Source organism: Fragaria vesca, unplaced genomic scaffold (assembly GCF_000184155.1).
Source record: "Fragaria vesca subsp. vesca unplaced genomic scaffold, FraVesHawaii_1.0 scf0512996, whole genome shotgun sequence".
Lineage (NCBI taxonomy): Eukaryota > Viridiplantae > Streptophyta > Magnoliopsida > Rosales > Rosaceae > Fragaria > Fragaria vesca.
The window spans coordinates 114,507-125,748 of record NW_004443408.1 but is presented as its reverse complement, the minus strand read 5'-3'; the positions used below and the strand labels follow the sequence as shown (position 1 = coordinate 125,748).

The window sequence follows — 11,242 nt, the reverse complement described above, 5'->3', positions numbered from 1 at the left end:
CACACGAAAAACTTTCACGTAGATGAGACGCAATCGCCTATATAAAAATTTTGAGACATTTACCTTCCGACGATAGGGCTCCCCATAAAGAATAATAACGGTAAATAAGGTTGACCGCTACTATCGGCACCAAGACTTGACCCGATTTACGTGATTTTTGAACCATAGTCGTATTTCTCCATTCTGAACACATCTTATTTCACGAGATTTTTGATAATTTTTCTTCCTATGTAGAGTTGGTTCACAAAGTTGTATAACCTACTAAACAAGTTATATAACATTAGTAGACAAGTTGTGATTCCGATGACTAAAATTCACAAACCAAAATTCGAATGTCAGATATGATCATTATGACGAAAGATGTCTTTGGTAAAAAATTCAACTGGATCTGACAACGTTAAGGACTCGATCGAAACGGTCAACCCTAATCCATCGTCACTTATCACACGAAAACGCTCATATCTCCCTCTATATTACGTGGTTTGGTCAAACCTTCCACACAAAAAACTCTCACGTAGATGAGACGCAACTGCCCATATAAAAATTTTGAGACATTTACCTCCGACGATAGGGCTCTCCATAGGGAATAATAACGGTAAATAGTAGACACGTTGTGATTCCGATGACTAAAACTTACAAACCAAAATTCAACCGTCAGATATGATCATTATGACAAAAGATGTCTATGGTAAAAAATTCAACTAGATTCGACAACGTTAAGCGCTCGAACGAAACGGTCAACTCTAGTCGAAAATAAGAAAACTGCATTTTGAAGCCCTAAACAGACTCGGATGGCCAAAAAGGCCCTTACGTCACGGCATTAGCGATAAGTTTGACTCATAGGGCCGTTACGCTTCCGGAAAGGTATCACAATAGTCAATCGGACACCAAAAACCAAATCTGCAGCATAGTGAATAATAAGAGTAAATTGCATTGACCGCAACTATCGGCACCGAGACTTTACCGGAATACCATGATTTTTCAACCGTAGACGTATTTCACCATTCTGGTCATATCTTATTTCACGACTTTTTTACGTTTGAAGGTTCTACGTATAGTTCTTTTTCCCAGATGAGTTGTTGTCCAGATCTGCAAATATAAGGCACTTTAGCCGACGAAATTAAGGCACTTTAGCCAACGAAATTATATTTTTCGTCGGCTAAAATTTTAAAAATTTCGTCGGCTAAAGTTCACAGACTATAGCCGACGAAAAAAATTATTCAGACGACGAAATTTTAATTTTATCGGCTAAAGTTGACCATAGCCGACGAAAATTTTTAATTAGCCGACGAAAAAATAATTCGTCGGCCTGATTTTTTTTAATTTTCGTCGGCTAAAGTCTTTCTTCTGGTAGTGTCTGCATAGATTCATCTGAATCTGTGTCCATCCCATGATCACTATCACTATCTGAAACCAATGTAGCCTTCCCATGCTTACTCCAAATAACATAAGACGGATCAATCCCGTTAACAAATAAATGATCCTTAACTACCCGAACAGAATAGCTATCATCATTTCCACACAACATGCAAGGGCAGTTTATCTGCTTTGGATCTCTTGCATTTCTCAAAGCAAATTCAAGAAAATCTTCAACACCAAACTTATATTCAGAAGATCTCCTATCAGCAACTAGCCACGACCTATCCATCTATATATATCCACACATGCAATTTTAGAAAAACAAACAACATGTAACTTCTCAGCAACAATCAGCAATAACATGAATATTTTACCAGCATTAACAATCAGCAATAAACCAAATAATTTAAAAATCAAAACCAATAATCAGCAATACAGCATGACATTCTAGGGAAATCGAAGCAAGCAGAACACAGTTCACAAGCAAACAAGCATCAATTACTCAAAGCAAGCAGCATGGCATTCTGGGGAAATCGAAGAGGAGAAGAGAGGAGATGACATACCTCCAGTTGAATCCACCAGCAACAAACCTCCACCAGAAACAAACCTCCTGCATGCAAAATCAAAAGATTGAATCATTGAACCGAACTGAGCCCTAGCAGCTGCGACCGGCCTCGCCTCGCCGTGCACAGTTATAAAAGAGAGAAGAGAGATTGAATCGATTTGAGAGAAGAGTGAGAGAGCTGAGAGAGCAACATAGTTGAGAGTGAGGGCGAGAGAGTGAGAGTTGAGACAACATTGAGAGAGAGAGGGCTTACCGTTGAGAGTGAGAGGGCGAGAGTCTCGATCTGTTTGAGAGTGAGAGTTGAGAGTCGATCTGTTTGGTGGGTTTAGGGTGAATGAATGCGAGAGAGAGAGAGAGACAGCGATATGAATGCGAGAGAGTGAGAGTGTGAGACAACGTTTAGGGTTGGTGGGTACGTTATTAAATTTGTCTAACTTTTTCACACAACATAATATATACTCAGAGGGAAACTTTGGAGCCAAAACTATTTTGGTATAGCACACCAAATCAATGGAGGCAAACTTTGGAGCCAAAACAACTTTGGCATGCCAACAGATTTTTCAGTCACACAACATAATGTTTTAAACTGTTGTACATATTTTCTAAACTTGCACTAGGTATTGCCTAGTATAAATTGTAACAACATCATACAACAAAGAAAAAAAAAGTCTATTGTCCAAACATTTTGCATCTTGCACGACTTTCAATTTGGTGATGGGGGGAATCCTTCCGTCAAAATTTTTATAAATCATACAACAGAAAATTAGCATCATTGTTGTGTTTTGAACTCTTGAAATATAACCTGACAATTTCGTGTCATCAGACAACAAAACTTTGTAACTTTGCGTTGTATATAACAGTTCACTTCATCAGACAAGTAGGGAACCCTAAAAGGTTGTCTGATGAGTGTTGTCTGATAACGTTTTTGTAGTAGTGATTGATGATTTCGGTGGAATTGAATCTTGATAGGTTGTTGTCATAGGTACAGGTTATGCTTGTGAAATTCCTATGAAATTATTGGGTTTATGTGCTTAAACAACTTTAACTAAATTTATATTTAGAGTCAGATTTCTTGAATAAGTTTCATAAAAGAGTCGAATTGATATAATTGCATAATGCTATAAGGTGAAACCCCAAAACCTTGTAACTTTACGTTGTATATAACAGTTCACTTCATCAGACAAGTAGGGAACCCTAAAAGGTTGTCTGATGAGTGTTGTCTGATAACGTTTTTGTAGTAGTGATTGATGATTTCGGTGGAATTGAATCTTGATAGGTTGTTGCCATAGGTACAGGTTATGCTTGTGAAATTCCTATGAAATTATTGGGTTTATGTGCTTGAACAACTTTAACTGAATTTATATTTAGAGTCAGATTTCTTGAATATGTTTCATAAAAGAGTCGAATTGATATAATTGCATAAGTGATATAAGGTGAAACCCTGAAACCTTAGTGTCTCTCATTATCGTATTCTCTCTCAATTAAACTCACAATCATTTTCTTTTTCAGTTCATCATTTGTATACTTTTTCTCTGCTCTCAGCGGAAACGACACTCATACTTCCGAGTCTATACTACTACGCGACTCCTGCACTTGGGATTAGCAAGCAATTTTTGGCGCAGGTCGCCGGGGAGCATTTGACAAAGCACGCAGAATTTGTTCTCTCCATTTGGTACATTCATTCCATTTTATTTATTTATTTATTTTTTTAGTTAGTAGTGTTAGTCTAGTTAATTTTTATTTTTACTTTTCTATTTATTGTTTTTATTTTTATTATTATTATTATTATTTTTTTTTCCCTTTAATCTTATGCGTCATAGAGACCATTTAGGGAGATTTGCGAAGAAGCCTGAGTGTGAAACTTTGTTAGGTAACTTGTTTGAGTCTTTGAGTTCCTCTAAATCTTCGGTAAAAATGGGTGACAACAATGTTCTGAACAACAACATTCTAAACAACAATGAGGTGAACGCTCTGAACAACAATGTTTTAAACAACAACGTTCTGAACAATAATTTGCCTCCACCACCTCCTCCTGTTAGGACTTTGCAAACTTACTTGCATCCTGCACATAATGCTCAGCCCTCTTGCATCATGTTACCACCTAACATGCCTAATGTTGATTTTAGACCTAGTATTGTTCAACTCCTTCCTTTATTTCACGGTTTGGAAAATGAAAATCCATATGTGCATGTTAGGGCATTCGAGGAAGCGGTTGTTGTATTTTATGATCAAATTGAAGATGTTGATTATGTCAAGCTAAAATTCTTCCCATTTTCTTTGAGGGACAAAGCAAAAACTTGGTTATATTCTTTGAGGGCTAGATCTATAGCTTCTTGGGCTGAAATAACTGAAGCATTTTTCAATGAGTATTTTCCTAATCATAAGACAATGGCTTTAAAGAGAAAGATTTCCACTTTTGCTCAAAGTGAAAATGAATCATTGTACCAGACTTGGAAAAGATTTAAGGAACTCTTGAGCTTATGCCCACATCATGGTTTTGAAAATTGGCGGTTGGCCAGCTACTTTTATGAGGGGCTTCTCCCTCGTGATCGTCAGTTTATTGAGTCTATGTGCAATGGAAATTTCATGAAAAACGATCCTGATGAAGCCATAGCATTTTTGGATGAAATATCTATGAAAGCCCATCAATGGAATGCCTTTTGCTTTTGAGAACACTGATCGCTCTAAGCCTTCTGCTAATAAAGGGATTTATCAATTAAAAGAAGAAGATCACTGGAAGATGAAATATGATTCTTTACTTGCTGGTTTGAATAAATCTCATGTGCCTCAAAATTTTATTTGTAATCAAGTATGTGATTATTGTTATGAGATTGGTCACTTTGGTCAACATTGTCCTTCTTTGTAGGTGATGAATGAACAACAAGTTGCTGCATTGGGGAATTTTCAGCGACAATATACCGTATTCAAAGGCCTACAACCTAGCAACAAGGCATAATCATCCAAATTTTCATTGGAGGAATGACTCTCAACCCCAAGTAAGTGTCCCCAACCCTCAGTTTTCAGCACATAATGCATTCAATTCTAAGCCATCTTTGGGGGACACTCTTCAAACATTCTTGCAAGAGCAGCAGAAACAAAACCAAAGGTATGATGCGATGTTTGGTCAACTAGTTGAGGAGAATAAGGAAATTAAGAATCGGATTTCTAAATTGACTACTTCTCTTACTTTCAATGAAAAAGGGAGGTTTCCTTCCACTACTGAACCAAACCCAAAACGTATCAATTCGGTTGAAATATTTGAACATGCTGAGTCTATTACTCTTAGGAATGGAAGAATTGTTGATGATGTACCTCCTTTGAAAGAGGTAGAGAAACCTAAGGATAATAATGAATTGAATGGGCCTAAAGAGAATGAAGTTGTTGAAAATCATTATATGCCTGCGCCGTTTCCCAAAGCTTTTCTACCTTCAAAGAAACTGAATCAGAATTCTAAAATTATTGATCTTTTTAGGCAAGTGAAGATAAATATTCCCTTGTTAGATGCAATTAAGCAGGTGCCAACTTATGCTAAATTTTTGAAAGACTTGTGCACTGTGAAGAGGAAGCATAATGTGAAGAAAACTGCATTTTTAGCTGCTCATGTTAGTTCAGTACTTCAAAATAAGATTCCTCCAAAATACAAAGATCCTGGTAGTCCTACTATTTCTTGTGTCATTGGAGAACATTTTATTGATCGTGCTTTACTGGATTTGGGTGCTAGTGTGAACTTACTTCCTTATTCAGTGTATTTGCAGCTAGGTCTTGGTGAGTTGAGGCCTACGAGGCTCAAATTGCAGTTAGCTGATCGTTTTATTAAAATTCCAAGGGGAATGATTGATGATGTGTTAGTCCAAGTGGACAAATTTTACTACCCTGTTGACTTCGTTGTTTTGGACACAATACCTGTTCCACATTATGAAAATCAGATTCCTATTATTTTAGGACGTCCATTCTTAGCTACATGTGATGCTAACATTAATTGCAGGAGTGGAGTGATGAAACTAAGTTTTGGGAATATGACAATGGAAGTGAACATTTTTAACGTGTTCAAGAAGCCATATGAAGATGGGGAATGTGAATTTATTGATTTTATTGGCACTCTAGCGCATGAACAATTTGTTAGGAGCAGTATTGTAGATGCATTAGAATGTTTTCTCACAAATTCATATGATTCAGATTCTCATAACATATTTGTTAGGAGCTGAAATCGCTGAAATAAGTTCATATTTTGACTCTTTTCAGGTCCAGGAAGTAAATGGATGGACACCAAAGTTTGAGGAGCTGTGACCACGAATTGAGAGCAAACCATCAAGTGTCGAGATACCAAAGGTGGAGCTGAAGCCTCTATCGGCAGGTCTGAAACATGCCTTTCTAGGCCCGAACGACACCTTTCCTATGATAATATCCTCTTCTCTTACATTTGAGAAGGAAGGTAAGTTGTTAAATGTTTTGAATGCCCACAGATCTGCCATCGGTTGGAAAATTGCTGATATTAAGGGAATTAACCCTCTCGTTTGTACACATAAAATTCTTTTGGAAGAGGATGCTAAACCGTCTAGGGAGCCACAACGTAGACTTATCCTGACCATGAAAGAGGTTGTTAAAACTGAGGTTTTGAAATTATGGGATGCGGGTATGATTTATCCATTTTTTGATAGTAAATGGGTTAGTCCTACACAAGTTGTACCTAAGAAATCTAGAATAACTGTGGTGAAAAATGATAAAAATGAGTTGGTTCCTACTAGGGTTGTTTCTAGTTGGCGCATGTGCATAGACTACAGGAAACTTAATTCTGCAACTAGGAAATATCATTTTCCCTTGCCCTTCATTGATCAAATTTTAGAAAGGGTTGTAGGTCATGAGTTTTATTGTTTTCTGGATGGTTACTCAGGTTATTATCAAATTGAAATTGCCATTGAAGATCAAGAGAAAACTACTTTTACATGTCCTTTTGGTACTTTTGCTTTTTGTAGAATGCCATTTGGTTTGTGTAATGCTCCTGCCACATTTCAAAGATGCATGACTAGTATTTTCAGTGATATGGTAGAGCAATTTCTTGAAGTTTTCATGGATGATATAAATGTTTTTGGTGATTCGTTTGATGAATGCTTGTCTAATCTCGAAAAAGTGCTGATAAGATGTGAAGAGAAAAATCTTGTGTTAAACTGGGAAAAGTGTAATCTCATGGTCCCGTGTGGAATTGTTCTTGGTCACATTATTTCTTCTAAGGGAATTGAGGTAGACAAGTCCAAAATTGAATTGATTGCTAAATTGCCTGTTCCAAAGAGCGTGAAAGATGTTAGATCATTTTTGGGGCATGCTGGTTTTTACAGGAGATTTATTAAGGATTTTAGTGCCATATCTAGACCTTTGTGTAATCTCTTATCTAAAGATACTCCATTTGTTTGGACTGATGCTTGTCAAGTTGCATTTGAAAGATTAATTGAGTTGTTAACTTCTACTCCTATTATGCAACCACCTGATTGAAATTTGCCTTCTGAGATTACGTGTGATGCTAGTGATTATGCAATAGGGGTTGTTTTAGGGCAAAGAAGAGACAAGAAACCGTATGTCATTTACTATGCAAGTAAACTCTAGATAGGGCTCAAATGAATTATTCAACAACTGAGAAAGAGCTTCTTGCAATGGTATTTGCTTTGGATAAATTTCGTGCTTACCTTGTTGGATCACCTATTGTTGTTTTAACTGACCATGCAGCTTTAAAGTACCTTCTCACCAAGAAGGATGCAAAGGCTCGACTCATTAGGTGGATCCTCCTACTCCAAGAATTTGACATCACTATTAATGACAAGAAGGGAGTGGAGAATGTGGTGGCAGACCACTTGTCCAGATTGGTTTTTGATGAAAATCCAGACTTGCATCCTATTAATGATTTTTTCCTGATGAGCAACTTTTTGCTGTATCTGAGTTACCCTGGTTTGCTAATATTGTTAATTACCTTGTCACAGGTAAAATCCCTCCAAATTGGAATGCGTAGGATAGGAAAAAGTTCTTGGTGGAGGTACGCAATTTCCTCTGGGATGATCCTTATTTATTTAAGTATTGTGCTGATCAGATTTATAGGAGATGTGTCCCTGATAATGAAATACATGATGTGATCTCTTTTTGCCATGACGAAGCATGTGGTAGCCATTTTTCTGTTAAAAAGACAGCTGCTAAGATTTTGCAATGTAGTTTTTATTGGCCAACTTTGTTTAAGGACACTAATGCATATTGTCGAACATGTGAGCGTTGTCAAAAGTTAGGAGCGGTAACTCGTAGAAATATGATGCCTTTGAATCCCATTCTAGTCATTGAAATATTTGACTGTCGGGGCATTGATTTTATGGGTCCGTTTCCTTCATCATTTGGATATATGTACATCTCGACAGGCATTAACTATGCTTCTAAATGGATTGAGGTTGTTCCTTGTCAGAAAAATGATCATAAAACTGTTCTCAAATTTTTGAAAGAAAACATTTTCTCTAGACATGGGACACCTCGGGCTATTATCAATGGTGGGGGTAAACACTTTTGCAATAAGCCTTTCGAGGCTTTAATGAAGAAATATGGAGTCACTCATCATGTACCTACCCCTTATCACCCACAGACTAGTGGACAGGTTGAACTTGCTAATAGGGAGATTAAACAAATTTTGGAAAAAACTGTGAACCCAAACCGCAAAGATTGGTCTTTGCGACTAAATGGTGCACTTTGGGCTTACCGTACAGCATATCCCTAATTGGTATGTCCCCATATAGACTTGCGTGCCTTAAGGTATGAATACCTTAACCACATGGTTGCTTATGATTGGTCCAACTTGAATAATGATGACCTGCTACCTCCTTGACTGACTGGTCATCCAATTTAAATCTCAAACTAACTCTTACACTCTCACTAACGGGGTTAGTTTTTGTCTCTCTCTCTAACAATTTGAACACACACACACACACACACACTCTCTCTCTCTCTCTCTCTCTCTCTCTCTCTCTACTACTACTAACTACTTGAACACCTTTGTCTCGTCGATCTCTCTCTCTTGTCTCATCGATATGTCAATTTCTTATTAAAATCGATATCGTTGCAAGAAACTAACTCCTCTTGTATGCTCTCTTGAGATTGAATCAATAATTGAAGGTGAAAGTTGCAAAGTCTACATTTAACATAAGACACAACTACAATTTTCATGAGAAATATCTACCATTTAGATAAGCAAAATCACATAAAAGTAGACTTTCTAGAAATATAAATAGTTCTTTAGATTGAACCAACGAAGGTAAAAGTTATAAAGTATACATTTAACATAAGACACATCTACTATTTTTATTAGAAATGTCTACAATTTAGATAAGCTAAATCACATAAATGTAAACTTTCAGGAAATTAAAATGGTTCTTGAGATTGAACCTATTAAAGGCAAAAATTGCAAAGTCTACATTTAACATAAGACACATCTACTATTTTCATTAGAAATGTCTACCATTTAGATAAGCAAAATTACAAAAAAAATAGACTTTCTGGAAATCAAAATTGTTCTTGAGATTGAATTAATAATTGAAGGTGAAAGTTGCAAAGTTTACATTTAACATAAGACACAACTACAATTTTCATGAGAAATGTCTACCAATTAGATAAATAAAATCACAAAAAAGTAGACTTTCTGGAAATCAAAATTGTTCTTGAGATTGAATCAATAATTGAAAGGGAAAGTTGCAAAGTTTACATTTAACATTAGACACAACTACTATTTTCATGAGAAATATCTACCATTTAGATAAGCAAAATCACAAAATAGTAGACATTCTGGAAATCAAAATTGTTCTTGAGATTGAATCAATGAAAATTCACAAAATGAAAATTGACCGTCTGATGTGATCATTATAGTGAAACATAGCTATGGTATAAAATTCAACTAGATTCAACAATGTTCGGGGCTCGATCAAAGCGGTCAACCCTAATTCATTTTCACTTATCACACGAAAACTATCTTACCTATCTCTTTGTGACCTAGTTTGGTCGATTCTTTAACACAATGAAGTCTCACATAGATGAGACATGACCACCCATGTAAAATTTTGGGGACGTTCACCACCTGAGGACAAGGCTCTCCTTAGTGAAGCATAAGCGTAAATAAGGTTGATCGCTTCGATCGGGGCCCAAACATTGGCGAATTAAAGTGATTTTTCTACCGTAGCAGTATTTTACTATACCGATCACATCCTATTTCACGAGATTTTTGAAAATTTTGCTTCCTCTATATAGTTGGTTCACAAAGTTGTACACTAGCATATAACCTACCAAACAAGTTATACCACATTAGTAGGCACGTTATGATTCCGATAACTAAAATTCAGACGCAGTTGTGAAGTGGGTCTCACCAGTGGTCCGTGACATTTTTCGGTGAATTTTTCCAACACCCTATTTTCTATGCATTTTTAAAGTTTTGAAATGGTGAAAAAAAAGTAAAACTTTAATGACATGGACAGATTAGTGACTTAGGAGCAATGATGTCGCGACATGTGGCAATTAGTGTTGAATTTTCAGAAAAGGAATCCCCCCGAAATGGAAACTTACCATTCTTTTTATAGTAGATTTCCATAAATAGTAATTTTCGTTTTTAGAGCATATTTATCCCCCCAAAATGGAAACTTACTTTTCCTTTTATAGTTGATTTCCATAAATAGTAACTTTTGTTTTTAGAGCATAACTATCCCTCCGAAATGGAAACTTACTGATTTCCATAAATAGTAACTTTCAGAAAGTTTACTTTTACATGTCAGTTAGCTCATGTTATTAGTAGACCTAACTCATGTTAATAGTAGACTTTGCATCTTATAGTACTTGATCCAACTTTGAAGAACAATCTCAAGAACGAATTTCCAGAAAGTCTACTTTTTTGTGATTTTGCTCATCGAAATGGTAGACATTTCCTATGAAAATAGTAGTTGTGTCTTATGTTAAATGTTTATTTTGCAACTTTCACCTTCCATTATTGATTCAATCTCAAGAACAATTTTGATTTCCAGAAAGTCTACTTTTTTGTGATTTTACTCATCTAAATGGTAGACATTTCTCATGAAAATTATAGTTGTGTCTTATGTTAAATGTAGACTTTACAACTTTTGCCTTTAATGGGTTCAATATCAAGAACCATTTTGATTTCTAGAAAATCTATTTTTTTGTGATTTTGCTTATCTAAATGGTAGACATTTCTCATGAAAATAGTAGCTGTGTTTTATTTTAAATGTAAACTTTGCAACTTTCACCTTTATTTATTGATTCAATCTCAAGAATAATTTTGATTTCCAGAAAGTTTAC

The 11,242-nt window shown here is 35.9% G+C and overlaps 1 pseudogene; it reads left to right on the top strand.

Moving 5' to 3' along the window:
- The first annotated feature begins 4,797 nt into the window (after window positions 1–4,797).
- Window positions 4,798–11,242, top strand: part of LOC101291110 — an 8,175-nt pseudogene continuing 1,730 nt past the window's right edge.